Genomic DNA, 14,313 nt, shown 5'->3' on the forward strand with positions numbered 1-14,313 from the left:
TAAATACCTTATAACACTGCGTATATATAGAGCAACTTTTGCGTTGTTGCCACTTACACAGTGACTTTTTTAGACTTTTCGGGTGTGAACGTCCCTCTCCGTGACACACACTTCTCTGCTGTGTTTCGCGTCAAACAGAGGGATGTTTTCTAAAACAACCTTCTAAATGATGTGTTTTACAAAAGGCACCATTTCAAAGGGCATATTCAATTCGAAGGGCATGTGACATCTATCATGTCACATGTAGTGACATCTATCATGTCACATGTAGTGACATCTATCATGTCATATGTCATATAGTGACATCTACCGAGACCTCCAGCGGCACGGCCGACTGGATGAAAGGATCGCCTCCTGGGTGGTTACCCCAAGGTCGTGCTGTAGGTTGTTGGTTCGAATCCTATCACCGAAGTTCTCCCCTGGCTGTTCGTCTGGCAACCGTTCCAGACGCATGTCGGCACAGTTCCCCCTGAGGTCGACCCAGGACGCTAATTAAGTACTCCTGTCCCTCACTCCTCCCTGCTGTCCTCTCTCCATCTGTCCATGTCTGTACGTCGCTCATATAGCCACAGTTGCTTCGCGACGCTACACTCTAAAAACAAAAACTTCACCACATAGCACGGATAAGGTCAACCATTGCACAGTACGATACCTTTATCACTCCCGATTTGTGGAAAGCGCGGGGCGTACGCCTTTTTTGGAACTGCATAAGTGTTCCAAAAAGGGCGTACGCTTCCCGTTTTTAACCAATCAGGAGGCAGAACGATGTCAGTCGGGATGGTGGTTGGTTAAGATTGGCTAAGATCGTCTATGCTATGTGGTGAAGTTCTGTTGCTAGAGCTCTTTTGTTAGCACCACACTCTTAGAAATGAACTTCACCGCATAGCACGCTTTCGGCCAACCGTCATCTCGAATGATATCGTTATCTGCCATGATTTGGTGAAAACGGGAGGCGTACGCCCTTTTTTGTGACAATTATGAACGGCATAAGTGTCACAAAAAAGGCGTACGCCTCCCGTTTTCAACAAATCAAGGTAGATAACGATATCATTCGAGATGACGGTTGGCCGAGAGCGTGCTATGCGGTGAAGTTCATTTCTAAGGGTGCACCACCACCACCATCTGTTTTTAGAGTGTAACGTAATAAAAATAAAAAATAAAAAATCCATCGAGACCACGGGGGAGTCGTAAATACGTCATTTTCGCAACCTCCCTAAAGCGGTTGCTGAGGTTCAGGTCATGCGGCTTTGTTTCTATTTCAGGCGACACTATACCCCAAAGAGGACTGTCATAACAGTTTTTTGACACATTTGCGACCGACGTGTGCGACAAAGTAACTCATTCAATAAAGCAGGTCCCACTTACTGGCTGTTCGGGAAGTGACCGTCAGGTTACGAAGAGACCTTCGTGTGGCGTCAGTTTGGAGCAGAGGTGTCAGCACTACATACTTGCACGTCCTGGAAACAGTAATAAGGCCATTAGGCAGAGGCTCAAATCATACATTCCACACTCTAAGGGAAAAAAAGATGTAATTTTACTCCTTTTGGAGACTAAGTGTATTGCATTGCAACAACCATTAGACCCGTTCAAGATGGAATGCACAGACGTTTATGCGAAGTTTATGATTCTTTTCTTTTTTTTGCAGCGCTTGGGAGTAAATTTCAGGGCGACGGGAAGGGAATGGGGAGCAATTGCAGTCTAGAGGACTAGGTGCTGTAAGTGCACCCAAATTTACTCCTTTTTTTTTCTTCTTCTTCTTAGACTGCATCTTGTTCGCGATCTCCAAGTGCCAACCACACTCGAAAAAATTGAACTTCACCGCACAGCACGGTGAAGGACAACCATTCCACAGAATGATATCTTTATCACTACCTATTTGTGGAAAGCGCGCACTCTTAAAAATGAACTTCGCCGCATAGCACGCTCCTAGCCAACCATTATCTCGAATGATATCGTTATCTGCCCTGATTTGTTGAAAACGGGGGGCGTACGCCATTTCTGTGGCACTTATGCTGTTCATAATTGTCACAGAAAAGGCGTACGCCCCCTGTTTTCAACAAATCAGGGCAGATAACGATATCATTCGAGATAATGGTTGCTAGGAGCGTGCTATGCGGTGAAGTTCATTTTTAAGAGTGCGGGACGTGCGACTGTTTTGGAGCACACTTTTAAAAATGAACTTCACCACATAGCACGCTCCTAGCCAACCATCATCACGAATGACAACGTTCTCGCCCCCGATTTGTTGAAAACGAGAGGCGGAGCCTATTTTGTGCCGTACATAATGGCCACAAAATAGGCCCCGCCTCTCGTTTTCAACAAATCGGGGGCGAGAACGTTGTCATTCGGGATGATGGTTGGCTAGGAGCGTGCTATGTGGTGAAGTTCATTTTTAAGAGTGCAGCATAAGTGTTTCAAAAAGGCGTAGGGATCCCGTTTTTAACCAAACAGGGGTCAGAACGATGTCATTCAGGATGGCGATTGGCTAAGAGCATACTATGTGGTGAAGTTCTGTTGTTTCTTTTTGGTTATAGTCGTGACGATGCCCACTGCCAACAACGGCAAGCTACTTCGACCCCCCGCCCCCCCCCCCCTCCGCCCTGTTTTTAAAGTGCACCTCAGAGTAATTTAGTAGCTCCATCTTTTCCAACATCACAAGATGCGTCGCCTACACAGTAATTGTTTACACCTTTCGGGAGTAAAGTGTCTTGTCCCGTGGCATACACCTTTTTGCGTGGGTCTCACACCATGCAGAAAGGTGTTTCTGAAGCACCCTTCTAAATGGCGTATTTTACGTAAAGTTCCATTTTAAATGGCACATTCTACACAACACATACACACATACGTACGATACATTGGATGGTGATGAGTGATGGATTGGATGATGTTAAATGGATTCGATTGTGGATTGGATTGAATGGTGGATTGGTTTGGATGGTGATGGTTATCATTTTAAATTCTACACAACAAACACACATATATAGATTGGTTGGTGATGATGTGGGCGGTTCACTACCGCTGTGGCGGTACACCGCCATATTGCTCATTGGGAACGGATCAGAGGATGGTGATGAGGGGGCAGTTTTAGAGATCCGTCGTCGACAGGTGGAGTGGAAGGATTCTGCAAGAACACGAAGGCCTTATTACAACTGGTTTGCTGCGTTCGACCACGGTCTAAGAATCTTCGCGAGGTTGAATGGCCGTTGGTCAATACATTGCATAGCAATTTGCATGAATGCACGCTCTTGGTGATGTCGCCCACAAGCCGGGATGACGTGGCAGAGGTCGCCGTGAACTCCACAGGTGGAGCCGGGACTGTGTTTCAAGGCAGACTGTATAAAGGCAACGTTCAGCCTCATGCGGTGGAAGAGTGCAGCAAAAGGGCGCGGTAGTCGCGGAACACAAAACGCCATTTCAGGGGGTCTATTTCGCTTTAAACATCGGTTTCAAGTGGGTTATCTCATAACATCTTTTCCTCTATGTTTCCCTCTTCCAATTCCACCTCTTCCAGAACTGCAATTAGGGGAGTGTGTTTGTTTGTGTGTGTGTGTGGGAGGGGGGATCTATTTATTCGGTAATTACGCCCTACAGTTGAGATGATTAGTCAAAGTCTAACAATATTTATTTGTAAACACCCTCTTTTACATGGCGAAAGCTGTAAAAAATTACTGTGCAGCGTGCGCCAGCGCTTTACGAATAACACTCACTGTTCTTTGTTTGTTTGTAAGGAGAGAAAAAAAAAAGAGGAAAAATTGAACTCGTCTCCTGACTTGTTCTGCTACTCCTAACATAAATTATCACCCGCTATTCAGAAGTCCACTGTTCATATGTTCACTAGAAGTCAACTATTCATATGTTCACTAGAAGTCCACTATTCATATGCTCACTATAGAAGTCCACTATTGATATGCTCACTATAGAAGTCCACTATTCATATGTTCAGTAGAAGTCCACTATTCATATGCTCACTAGAAGTCTACTATTCACAACACTCACTGTAATACATAACTAGGTATACAGCTTTTGCAATGGAGCAGGTAGCACCCATAGTGGGTTGCTGAAAGCTCTAAGGTTTACTTTATTTTACTAACGAACTAACTGTAGTACGTCCCCCCCCCTTTTTTTTTTTTTTTTTTTTTTTTTTTTGCTAACCGAGAACAGTGCCATTGACTTTTGGGAATAATGTCGGACGGAGTAGCTGTTACATTCCTACCTATTCACATTTTTCTTAGCTGTTATAATTTTGCGAGTGACAAAAAGAAAAGAAAAGCAGGAGGAGTATTCTGGCGAAGGCTCGTTATGTTGAATGCGCAAAGAAGCCTCGTAAATAACTCGAACACATAGCAAGGCGCATTCCCCGAAGAGTCGCGGCCGCTTGACTGCTCAGCGGAGCAAGCGAAGGACACTTACTGGAAAACAAAACCAAATATATAAATAAATATATGAACAAAGAGAGGAAGAGGTGCTCGCCACCGCAGATCGTCGAGCGGATCGCGGAAAGGGAGCGACGGTTTAAATCTTTAAGTCGAACTCATCTATCATTCTGCAGTCGCCCCCGAGGCAGTCAGCGCTTTCTTCTTCTTTCCCGCTGAAATGGCGCCTCGACGCTTATCAAATATGAAGGGAATCTCGTCAGAGAGCTCCGCTACATTTTGCGACAAATCACTCGTAAAGCGGCTGCGTTGTTTCGGATTCAGAGGACATGGAGTGCAGGACGTCACTTGACACATGTACTTTTTTTTTAATACCTACAGCGCCAAAGGCAAATAGGGAGTGTTACAAGACGATAGAAGGGGAAAATCCAGAGGATATTAGGTGTTGTTGGGGTCACCACGTTCCAAGACAATTATAATCTCGAATGACATCGTTTTCTGCCCTGATTTGTTGAAATCGGAAGTACGCCTTTTTGTGATACTTACGCAGTTACTCTAATTGTAACAAAAAGACGTACGCCTTGCGCTCTCTATGAACCAGGAGCGGTAACGGTATATCATCCTGTGCAACGGTTGGCTTGCTATGCGGTGAAGTTCTGTTTTTAGATGAATAAAGTACCAATTTGGGCCTGCTGGTCACACATGATAAAATCGCCAAAACCAGTGCTAAAAACACTAAGAACGAAACAGGACGGACGCACTGCACTGTCAACAAATGTGGTTGAAAGTGCAGTGCGTCCGTCCTGTTTCGTTCTCAGTGTTTCTAGCACTGGTTTTAGCTATCTTATCTGTTTTTAGAGCGCATTCCGCTTGGGCGAGATACCGGAGGGAGGGAGTGAGGAGGAATCGCGTAAGAAATGCCAAGATTATCACAACAGCGCTGAAGGAAACAGAGGAAGACTTCGTGAGAGATGTGAAGGAAGGAGCAGTAGGCGGTCCCGCTGCTGGCATGACGACACGTACAGAGGAGCAGCGGAAGATGGAACATCTGCGGCAAGCTTGAACGAAGACGACAGAAGCCCTTCACTCTTAAAAATGAACTTCACCACATAGCACTCTCCTAGCCAACCATCATCCCGAATGACAACGTTCTCGCCCCTGATTTGTTGAAAACGGGAGGAGGAGCCTATTTTGTGCCGTGCATAATGGCACAAAATAGGCTCCTCCTCCCGTTTTCAGCAAATCAGGGGCGAGAACGTTGTCATTCGGGATGATGGTTGGCTAGGAGCGTGCTATGTGGTGAAGTTCATTTCTAAGAGTGTTGGTGTAACACGAGACCCTCGTGACCAAATAACGCCAGTGCGCAAAGGTCACATGTATGAATCCATTTCTACTAAACCGTGTCTACTAAAGGAGACCAGTGTCTCTAAGAAATTCCACGAAGAAAAGCATTGCAGAAAAAAGGGGCAGCGAAGTGGACACGTTCTCTTCCCTTTGTGTACCCGGTGTTGCACCGTAAGGTGCCTATACACATTTAAGCAGCACACGCGCTCAACTTCCAGCGTTAGAAGAACATACACGTTTAATGCACTAGGAGAACGATAAGAATAGGCCGTCCTTCTCTGCACTGCACGTTAACAAGTAATCCGCAGTTAGAGGGCCCAAGTATCGTTCGCTCGCATTATTCCTTGTGAGCGAGCCATACGAGCGGAACATCTTCAGTGACCTATGTTTCAACTTCTACCGAGGTACATGTTCTTCCGTATAACGGGAAGACTCGCAATAGGCAGCTCACGTAAACGGTAAACGAATGCACCACCCATAGGGACGACCTGACAAGAAAGAAACCGACAGAAGCAGTTCGACCCATCGCCTCCTGTAATCTCGCATCCGAGGCACGGTGGCGGCCCCAACAACTGAAGCTTGTTTTCTCCGCTGGCTATACCCTCAGGCACAAACATAACTCCCCCGAGAACGAAGGGCTATAGAATGATACACGACGTGTGTAAGATATAGGGAGAGTTTCTGGTTTTCGGCGACTATATTTTCTGAAATTGAAAGAACGAATGAATGAACTTGATATGGCCACAAGCTTGTGGCGGGAGCCGTGAGAGAGAAGCCACACTCTAAGAAAAAAAGGGTGTGAAAAGGCGATAACTTATACAGGGTGTCACAGAAAACGTCTCATTGAATTATAATAAAAAAACTACGCCACCTAGAATCATGCGGTCAACGGCATTTGTTCTTATTAGATTTTTGCCACCTTGTAAAGTTAATGTCAGGTACCCCAAGTTTAATTATGCAAATATTTGCGAACTGAACTCAGAAATTTGCCAAGGGAAGGTCACTTTTTTACCCCACCAATATGAAGAGCGTGCCGAGTTCACTCAAATTCATGATAATTGACAGGGATATTCACGAGCTATCTCATTGGAAAAAATAGCCGAATATCATGCTTTTCGGAGCAGCGGACCATAACGCGCGAGGTCTTTCTGAGCGCAATCGCTCGCAGTCCGACGAAAGGAGGTTCCGAAGCCAGCCCACAGAGTGATAGTACACTCTTAAAAATGAACTTCACCGCATAGCACGCTCCTAACAAACCATCGTCTTAAATGATATCGCTATCTGTCCTGATTTGTTGAAAACGGGAGGCGTACGCCATTTTTGTGACACTTATGCTGTTCATAATTGTCACAGAAAAGGCGTACGCCCCCGTTTTCAACAAATCAGGGCAGATAACGATATCATTCGAGATAATGGTTGGCTAGGAGCGTGCTATGCGGTGAAGTTCATTTTTAAGAGTGTAGAAAAAGTAACAGTTCCTAAAATTGGGAGAGGGAAAGCATTATCCCAGTGAAAGTCGGACGTGATAAGCCATGCCTGCGTTATCTCTTTCTGCGATGCCGGGGTGGGCTGGGTTTCCAACCTCCTTTCGTCGGACTGACACAGATTGCGCTGAAAAATTCATCGTGTGCTATTCTGAGCGGCATCCGTAGAGCATGATGTTCGGCTATTTTTTCCGATGGGATAGCTCCTGAATATCCCTGTCAATTATCATTAATTTGAGCAAATTAGACACGCTCTTCACATTGGTGGGGTACAAAAGTGACCTTTACTAGGCAAATTTCCGACTTAAGCTCGCAAAAATTTACATAATTAAACTTACGTTACACGACATTCACATGAGGAGGTGGCAAAACCCAGTAAGAACAAATACCGTTGACCGCATGACTCTAGGTGGTGTAGTTTTTTTATTATAATTCAATGATACGTTTTCTGGGACACCCTGTATAGTTACCACGCTAGGTCAACATAGCGTCTGGTAAAGGGTGGTAAAAGCAATTATCATATATCCAAATTGCTACAAAAAGGCGTACGCCCCCCTCGCTCACAGAATCAGAAGCGGTAACCCTACACTCTTAAAAACGTACGCCTTTTTTGTGACACTTAAGTGTCACAAAAAAGGCGTACGCCTCCCATTTTCAACAAATCCGAGCATTTAACGATATCATTCGAGATTATGGTTGGCTAGTTGCGTGCTATGCGGTGAAGTGCATTTTTAAGAGTGTATCATTCGTAGGTAGCAGGGAGAACTTTGCTACCTTTTAGACACAACATATGCGACAACTATTACCTCCTAAAAGGTGTAACTGCTCCACCTTTTTTTCTGAGAGTGTATACTATAAGTTTTGCAAAAAAAAAAAAAAAACTTTGGGTACGTAGAAACGGTGGTCTCCGTCGAAAAAAATGTCTATTATGTGCGTCACGTAAAAAAAAAAAATGAAAAATTTAGGAGTGCAGTAATGGAACATTCAACTGTGTTACATGTTCATGATCAGGTAACGTAAGATAAGCACGCCTAGAACATAAGTTTGTGGAATACATTGCCACATGGATAATGAGGAACTGACATGACAGCCCCATTTCGTCTACATCGCTTACTAACTCTGACAGTCTGACTCTTGACGCAACGTTCCGAAAGCAACCACAGCGAATGTCTGTTGTTACTGGAAGGTTTATATCCCTTACAGAGTTCCAGTTGTCGAAATGGTGTGGCACATTTCGACGCGCTCTTGCAGACGCATGAACAAGTTGTATGCTATGTGAGACTGATCTCAGCGACAACGGTTTTACACCGGCAAAGTTGAGTACACACTATTCGTATGTTCGATGGATATCTGAGGGATATCCATCGGACGTACGAATTCGTTACGACATTGTTCGTACATCTAGAGGATATTCGGTGTTGTTGGGGAAGTTATATACAGGGCGTTCTGTCGTGCCTGTGTGGAGATCATTGATGTCTGTTAATTGGTAGTGTGAAACAGTTCCGATGAATTAAGTTCGTTCATTTATGAGGACAGCCACGGTCAAGAGACGACTTTCTGTGGTCTCTGTGCTTTTTTTTTTATATACGTGAGTAACTTTGAATTTCAGAGATACCGAACCTTTACTCTTTCCTTCAACAACAAACGCAGGTCCTCGTATAGCTACAACCAACCTCTCCGCGCAGTGTCCCCAATCACCCCCCCCCCCTTTTTCCGACATTAATGATGGCGCTATGATTGATTGATGATATGATGATATGAATCGAGCTCCCATTTATTCATTCATCTGCCCTCAAGTCCATTTGACGGGTAATGATGTGGTAAAGCGTTATTTCAACATATTTGCAGAAATCGAACAGACAGAAATTATTAGGGATAGTAATTCATCTCGTTTTCTTGTTTGCGCGTAATGGATACATCAAGTTATTCTTGCCATCATCGTCGCAAGGCCCATACGTCAACTGTGAGAGGTTTATTCGAGCCGAGTCGAGCCAAAGCCAAGTCAAGTCAAGTCAAGCGACGCAGCGACGCCAGCGAACCGTAAATAATATCCATAAACTGGAACAACAAGTTTGAACCGAGTAAGACGAAATTCATTTCACTTTCATTCGTCCATTTTACTCAGCCTTCACTGCTCCGCCTTGGGGCGTTCTGAGAGAGAGAGGGAGAGAGAGAGGGTGTGTTCCGCTTTCCTCCACCTTCTTCGTCTACAGGCCGACTACGACCTAAAAATAAGCGAGAGAAAGGAACAAGAGAGAGAGAGAGAAAAAAAAATAACTGGATTTAAGCGAAAGATCGAACGTGCGGAGTACATTTCCTTTCATGCGGAACAGTAACAGTTGAATAGATAAATAGAAAGAAAAAAAAAGATGGCAGCCGTGTCGTAAATAGATACGCAAAACGACGGCCGAAAATGGCGAATGTATGGCAAAGAAGAAAGTAGTAGTGTACGGGTTCACCACTGTTTCCATCGTGAAAGCCATCCTTTTTCCTCCCAGTACCCCAGCCGTCCACATTCCTTTTACGAGGATATGGGACGGATGCCAAGTATGAGAATAGGAGCAGAGTAATAGGAGTTGTCCCTCTTCTTTTCGTTCCGCAGATGTCTTTTCTGTGTTGGCAATAAAAAAAATATAAAATAAAAGTCGCGGCGTCGCTCTGGAAAAATCAATCACGTACGCGCTGAATAGAATACACAGCATTATCCATTACGCTGTTGACGCCAGGAGCCCGATTGCGAATGCTTTCGTTCGTACGTTGTATTTTGAGCGCTCTGTCGACTAAACTATGAAGTGATGTGAAAAAATTAACACACACGCAGTGGCGCAGCGGACAATTCCATAAGCCAGCGTTCCACCCAAGGCAGCACAACATCTTGTCCCAATATTGAACCAACACTGGCAATGTCGGCCCAATATTGGGCCGGTATTGCCAATATTGGTCCAAGGTGTTGTGCTGCTTGGGAGTGAGACACATATAAAACGGCGCTGTTACTTTGAGATGGCAAACTAGATACGAGGAAACTGTCATGCCAGACAGATTTGTTTCGTTCCGTGTCAGCGCCGCGAAGCAACTGTGGCTATGAGCGGCGTACAGGCGTGGACAGATGGAGAGAGGACAGCAGGAAGGAGTGGGGGACAGGGGGGGGTCAGTATGCGTCCTGGGCCGACTTCAGGGGGAACTGTGCCGACATCCGCCTGGAAAGTCTTCGGAGAACCCAGGGAAAACCTCAGAGTGCACAGCCGGTGGTAGGATTCGAACCCACGACCTCCCAGTCTTCAGCACGACCTCTTGGCTACCACCAGCCAGAGAGATCAAATTGCAAATCATACGATATGATGAACGAGAGGAACAAGAAAGAAAATGGGGACGTGACTTATAAATTACTTTGAGATTTGCACATTTCTACGAATTGCAGAAAATCAACAACAGAGATTACCACCGCATAACACACTCCTAACAAACCATAATCCCGAATGACGTCGTTTACCCCCCCCCCCCTGATTTTTTTTTTCTTTTTTCTAAACGGGAGGCGTACGCCCTTTCGTGCGTTATGTCAATCGTAAATGGCTATCAACTGTCAGCTGTGGCGAATGGCTGAGTTATCCTTTCTGACTCGAAGGGAGCACCGTGCGTACGCCTTTTTGTGACAATAAACATGTATCCAAATTGCCAAAGGAAGGCGTACTCCTGTCATTTTTAACGAATCATGAAAGCATATAATTCTGAACGGCTGCTTTGTCTTTTACCCTGCGCAAGGTACTGGGCCCCTGCGCTCTTAGAAACGAACTTCACCGCAAAGCACGCTCCTAGCCAACTATAATCTCGAACGATATCGTTATCTTCCCTGATTTGTTGAAAACGGGAGGCGTGCGCCTTTTTTGTGACGAATATGAACAGCATAAGTAACACAAAAAAGTCGCACGCCTCCCGTTTTCAACAAATCAGGGCAGATAACGATATCATTCGAGATTATGGTTGGCTAGAAGCGTGCTATGCGATGAAGTTCATTTTGTAAAAGTGTGGTCCGGTCCGGCCCATATGTATCAAGGTCTCCGTCACTTTTGGGAGTTTCTGTCATCAACCGGCCTCTCCACCAAAGCTTTGGCCACCTGAACTGCCATCTCCATCATCATACAATAAAGTTGTTGTTTTCCACCATCATCTTTCATTATCTACAACTTGGCACTGGGCAGCTCCCAGCCAGCTGGCCGGCATGAACCTCATCCCATCATCATTTCTTTGTGTGTGTGTGTGCTGTTTATTGAGCTTGTTATGTGGCGAAGTTTTACTTTTAGTGTCCAGGAGGTATACTCGTTTCCCCCCCGAGCAAAGACTTTCCGCCGTCCAGATACGCGTCATGTCAGCTACAAAAGAACCCACCGGCTACGGATGATGGCATGCATCATGTTCTCAACCCGAAGTAACGTTGACGGCGACATGCCTCTCTTCCGAGCGGAGACAAAGAAAAGGAAGAGGTTGTTACCGCAGTCTTCGTATACCACGTATTTCCACTCGTCGGTAACAGATGGCGCTGAGCGACACCGCTTTCGCCTTTGTTTGGCACAAGGGAAGGAGAGGGGTCGGGCATTTGCGGCAGACGAACACAGCGCGAAGGAAAAACGTTTTTCCTTTCTTTCGACGGGTTTACAAGCGCTGGCGACGTGCCCAGAGACCCAGGAAGCGAAGGAGACGTCGGCGGAGAGAGTTCGTCGTAAATTCATAGCACGCCCCGACGGCATCCTTCGCGTACGAGCAGACGACAAAGCAGGCAAACGTAAAGCAATGAGAGACACAGGTTTCGTTCTTGCAACGATTCTCTCCACTCAGCTAAACTACTGCGGAAATTAGTCATTCTTTTGGAATTGTAGTCGTTCTTTAATCCGGAGTCAAATGTGTTATGGTGCGTTATCGCTCTGCGTACACTGTAGGATACTTAGTGCTGATTACATAACTGATAAGGTGGTAGCGTACGCCCTAAAAACAGAGCTTTACCGCATATAGCACACTGTGCGCCAACCATTGCCACGAATGATAGGGTTATCGCTTCTGATTCGAGGAGAGAGGGGAGCGTACGCCTTTTTGCGGCAATTTGGATATATGGTAATTGCCACAAAGAGGCGTACGCCTTCCTCTCTCCTCGAATCAAAAGCGATAACCCTATCATTCGCGGCAATGATTGGCGCACTACATGCTATGCAGTGAAGTTCTGTTTCTCGAGTGCAGGTGGCGAACAGCTTAGTTCAAGTTTTGACATCTCAGTCGGAAATAAAATGGCATACATGCACATCTTATATACTCAATATTATATTACCTTTTTTCGGAATTAGCCCGAAACAAGAGCACATTTTCTTATCTATTCTTTCGTTTTCGTTTATCTATTCTATAATAAGAACAGCACACGTAACGCGCCTCGCGCAAGTAGTAGAATGTGTAGCTTGTACTTCAACGTATTACTTATCCCTTAGTTGCTTATCGCTTGCTCTCTATATGGAAGCGTTTTCTTCACTGGGAGCTATGAGTTCACCCTCCAGGTCATCTCGCCGCTCAGACACCGCGAAACACTCACCGAATGAAAGGGCATCTTCCCGGCTGTCCGTACCACCCGGTGCAATCTTTCTGGAACTCCAAGAATGTCGCCAGAGCTTTCGTCAGCGCAGCTTTTCCCCTTCAATCTCATAATGCCATTCCCGCTCGGATTGCTGCGGGCCAGGCAAGGATCATAGCTCATTTCATCGAGAGGATGCCGAGTGCCAATGAAGCTCAGTTACATACAGCCAATCATCTCCGCTCTGGGTCGCTCGCTTTTATGGACCAAGTCCGATATGCGCGTTCGTTATATAAGAGTATTCAATTTGCGCAATAAACGACAATCCCCGACTCACGTCGAAAACGAGACGAAACTACTTCTTTCGTCGAGTTACGTAAATGGGCTTCATATAGCGTATCCATCCCACATGTCGATGGGCGTTATGTTTTCGAATACACTGTTGCCAGCCCGCATCCAATTAAAGGCTTCTTAAGGCAGAAGGAACAACTTTAAAAAACAGTGCTGTTTGGACCATCAGATACGAATACATCCTTGGGATTGTATTGGATTGGAAAAGACAGAAAAATATAGAGATGTTACAGCCGGCCCAGTCAGAACTGGCTACTCCAAAACGCGTTTGTGGGTGAAAAAATAATAAAAGAAATAAAAAAAATAAAAAAATAAAAAAAAGAGAACAAACAAACAATCAAAAACAGGAATGAGGAAGGGGTAGAGTGGGTGTAGCAGGATAGAGCATAAAGGAAAACGGGGGAAAGGAAATGGGGGAGACGTTAGGCATTGAGAAATATTCACTGGTTCATAATGTCAGATACCGCGCGAACACCATATCATCGTCATCCTGTGTCTTTCTCTCTCTCTCTGTCTTGGGAGTTTCTTCTCCTTCATTTATTGTTGTTGTTGTTGAAATCGTTGAATGCACATATAGATAGCAAGGGGGAAAATTAGCAGGAGCTCTTTTGCTGCAAGTATAGCGTATGTTTGTAACTGCTCAAACGTCGCCATGCCAGTACTGGACAGCTGTTTCGGCCTTATTGGGCCATCGTCAGCAGTACGCAGGCAGGCAACGTTTGAGCACTTACAAGCACATATAGATAGCGCTTGTCGAGGATGCGATGAAGATGGTCCTGTTACGAAATATTATCTTATTGGTCCTTAGGTCGCGGGTTCGAACCAGGCCGAGTGATGAAAGATGGAAGTCACTAAAAAGGTTAGTCAGCTGTAGGACTCGAACCCACATCTTCTGGATTACCGGTCCAGGGCTCTACCAGGCCGGTTACGCCAGCCACTCTAAGGGTGAGGGGGTATATGTTTATTAAGAAAAAAGAAAGGAAAGGTTAGCAAGGCAAAGAGCCGGCTTGCTATTCCGAAAAAAAGGGGAAAACGCAAAGAAAAGTAAGGAAAGAGAAAATAAAAAATAAAAAAAAGGGACGGGACTCGTCGGGAGGGGGGGGAATATGCTTCATGGAGTGAAAGAAAAAGCAAAGAAGAAAGAAGGAAATGTCAGCCTCGACTCGACGGGATGGTTCAGCTGCTATATGACAAGTCGTTCTCGGAGACGACC

At 45.4% G+C, this 14,313-nt stretch overlaps 1 protein-coding gene across 4 annotated transcripts in view; it reads right to left on the reverse strand.

Annotated features, from left to right (window-relative positions):
- The window catches only part of LOC135371080 (chondroadherin-like protein), a 157,765-nt gene that overhangs the window by 38,100 nt on the left and 105,352 nt on the right, over positions 1–14,313 (reverse strand). For 3 of the 4 annotated variants that reach the window (XM_064605069.1, XM_064605068.1, XM_064605070.1), the window contains one exon: positions 1,366–1,457. The gene's annotated coding sequence lies outside the window, so the exon portion shown is untranslated. Of the gene's footprint in view, positions 1–1,365; positions 1,458–12,770; positions 12,847–14,313 lie in introns of those variants that run through there. The other variant, XM_064605071.1, reaches the window with a different exon arrangement.

The sequence above is a fragment of the Ornithodoros turicata genome, chromosome 10 (genome assembly GCF_037126465.1).
Source record: "Ornithodoros turicata isolate Travis chromosome 10, ASM3712646v1, whole genome shotgun sequence".
NCBI classification, from domain to species: domain Eukaryota; kingdom Metazoa; phylum Arthropoda; class Arachnida; order Ixodida; family Argasidae; genus Ornithodoros; species Ornithodoros turicata.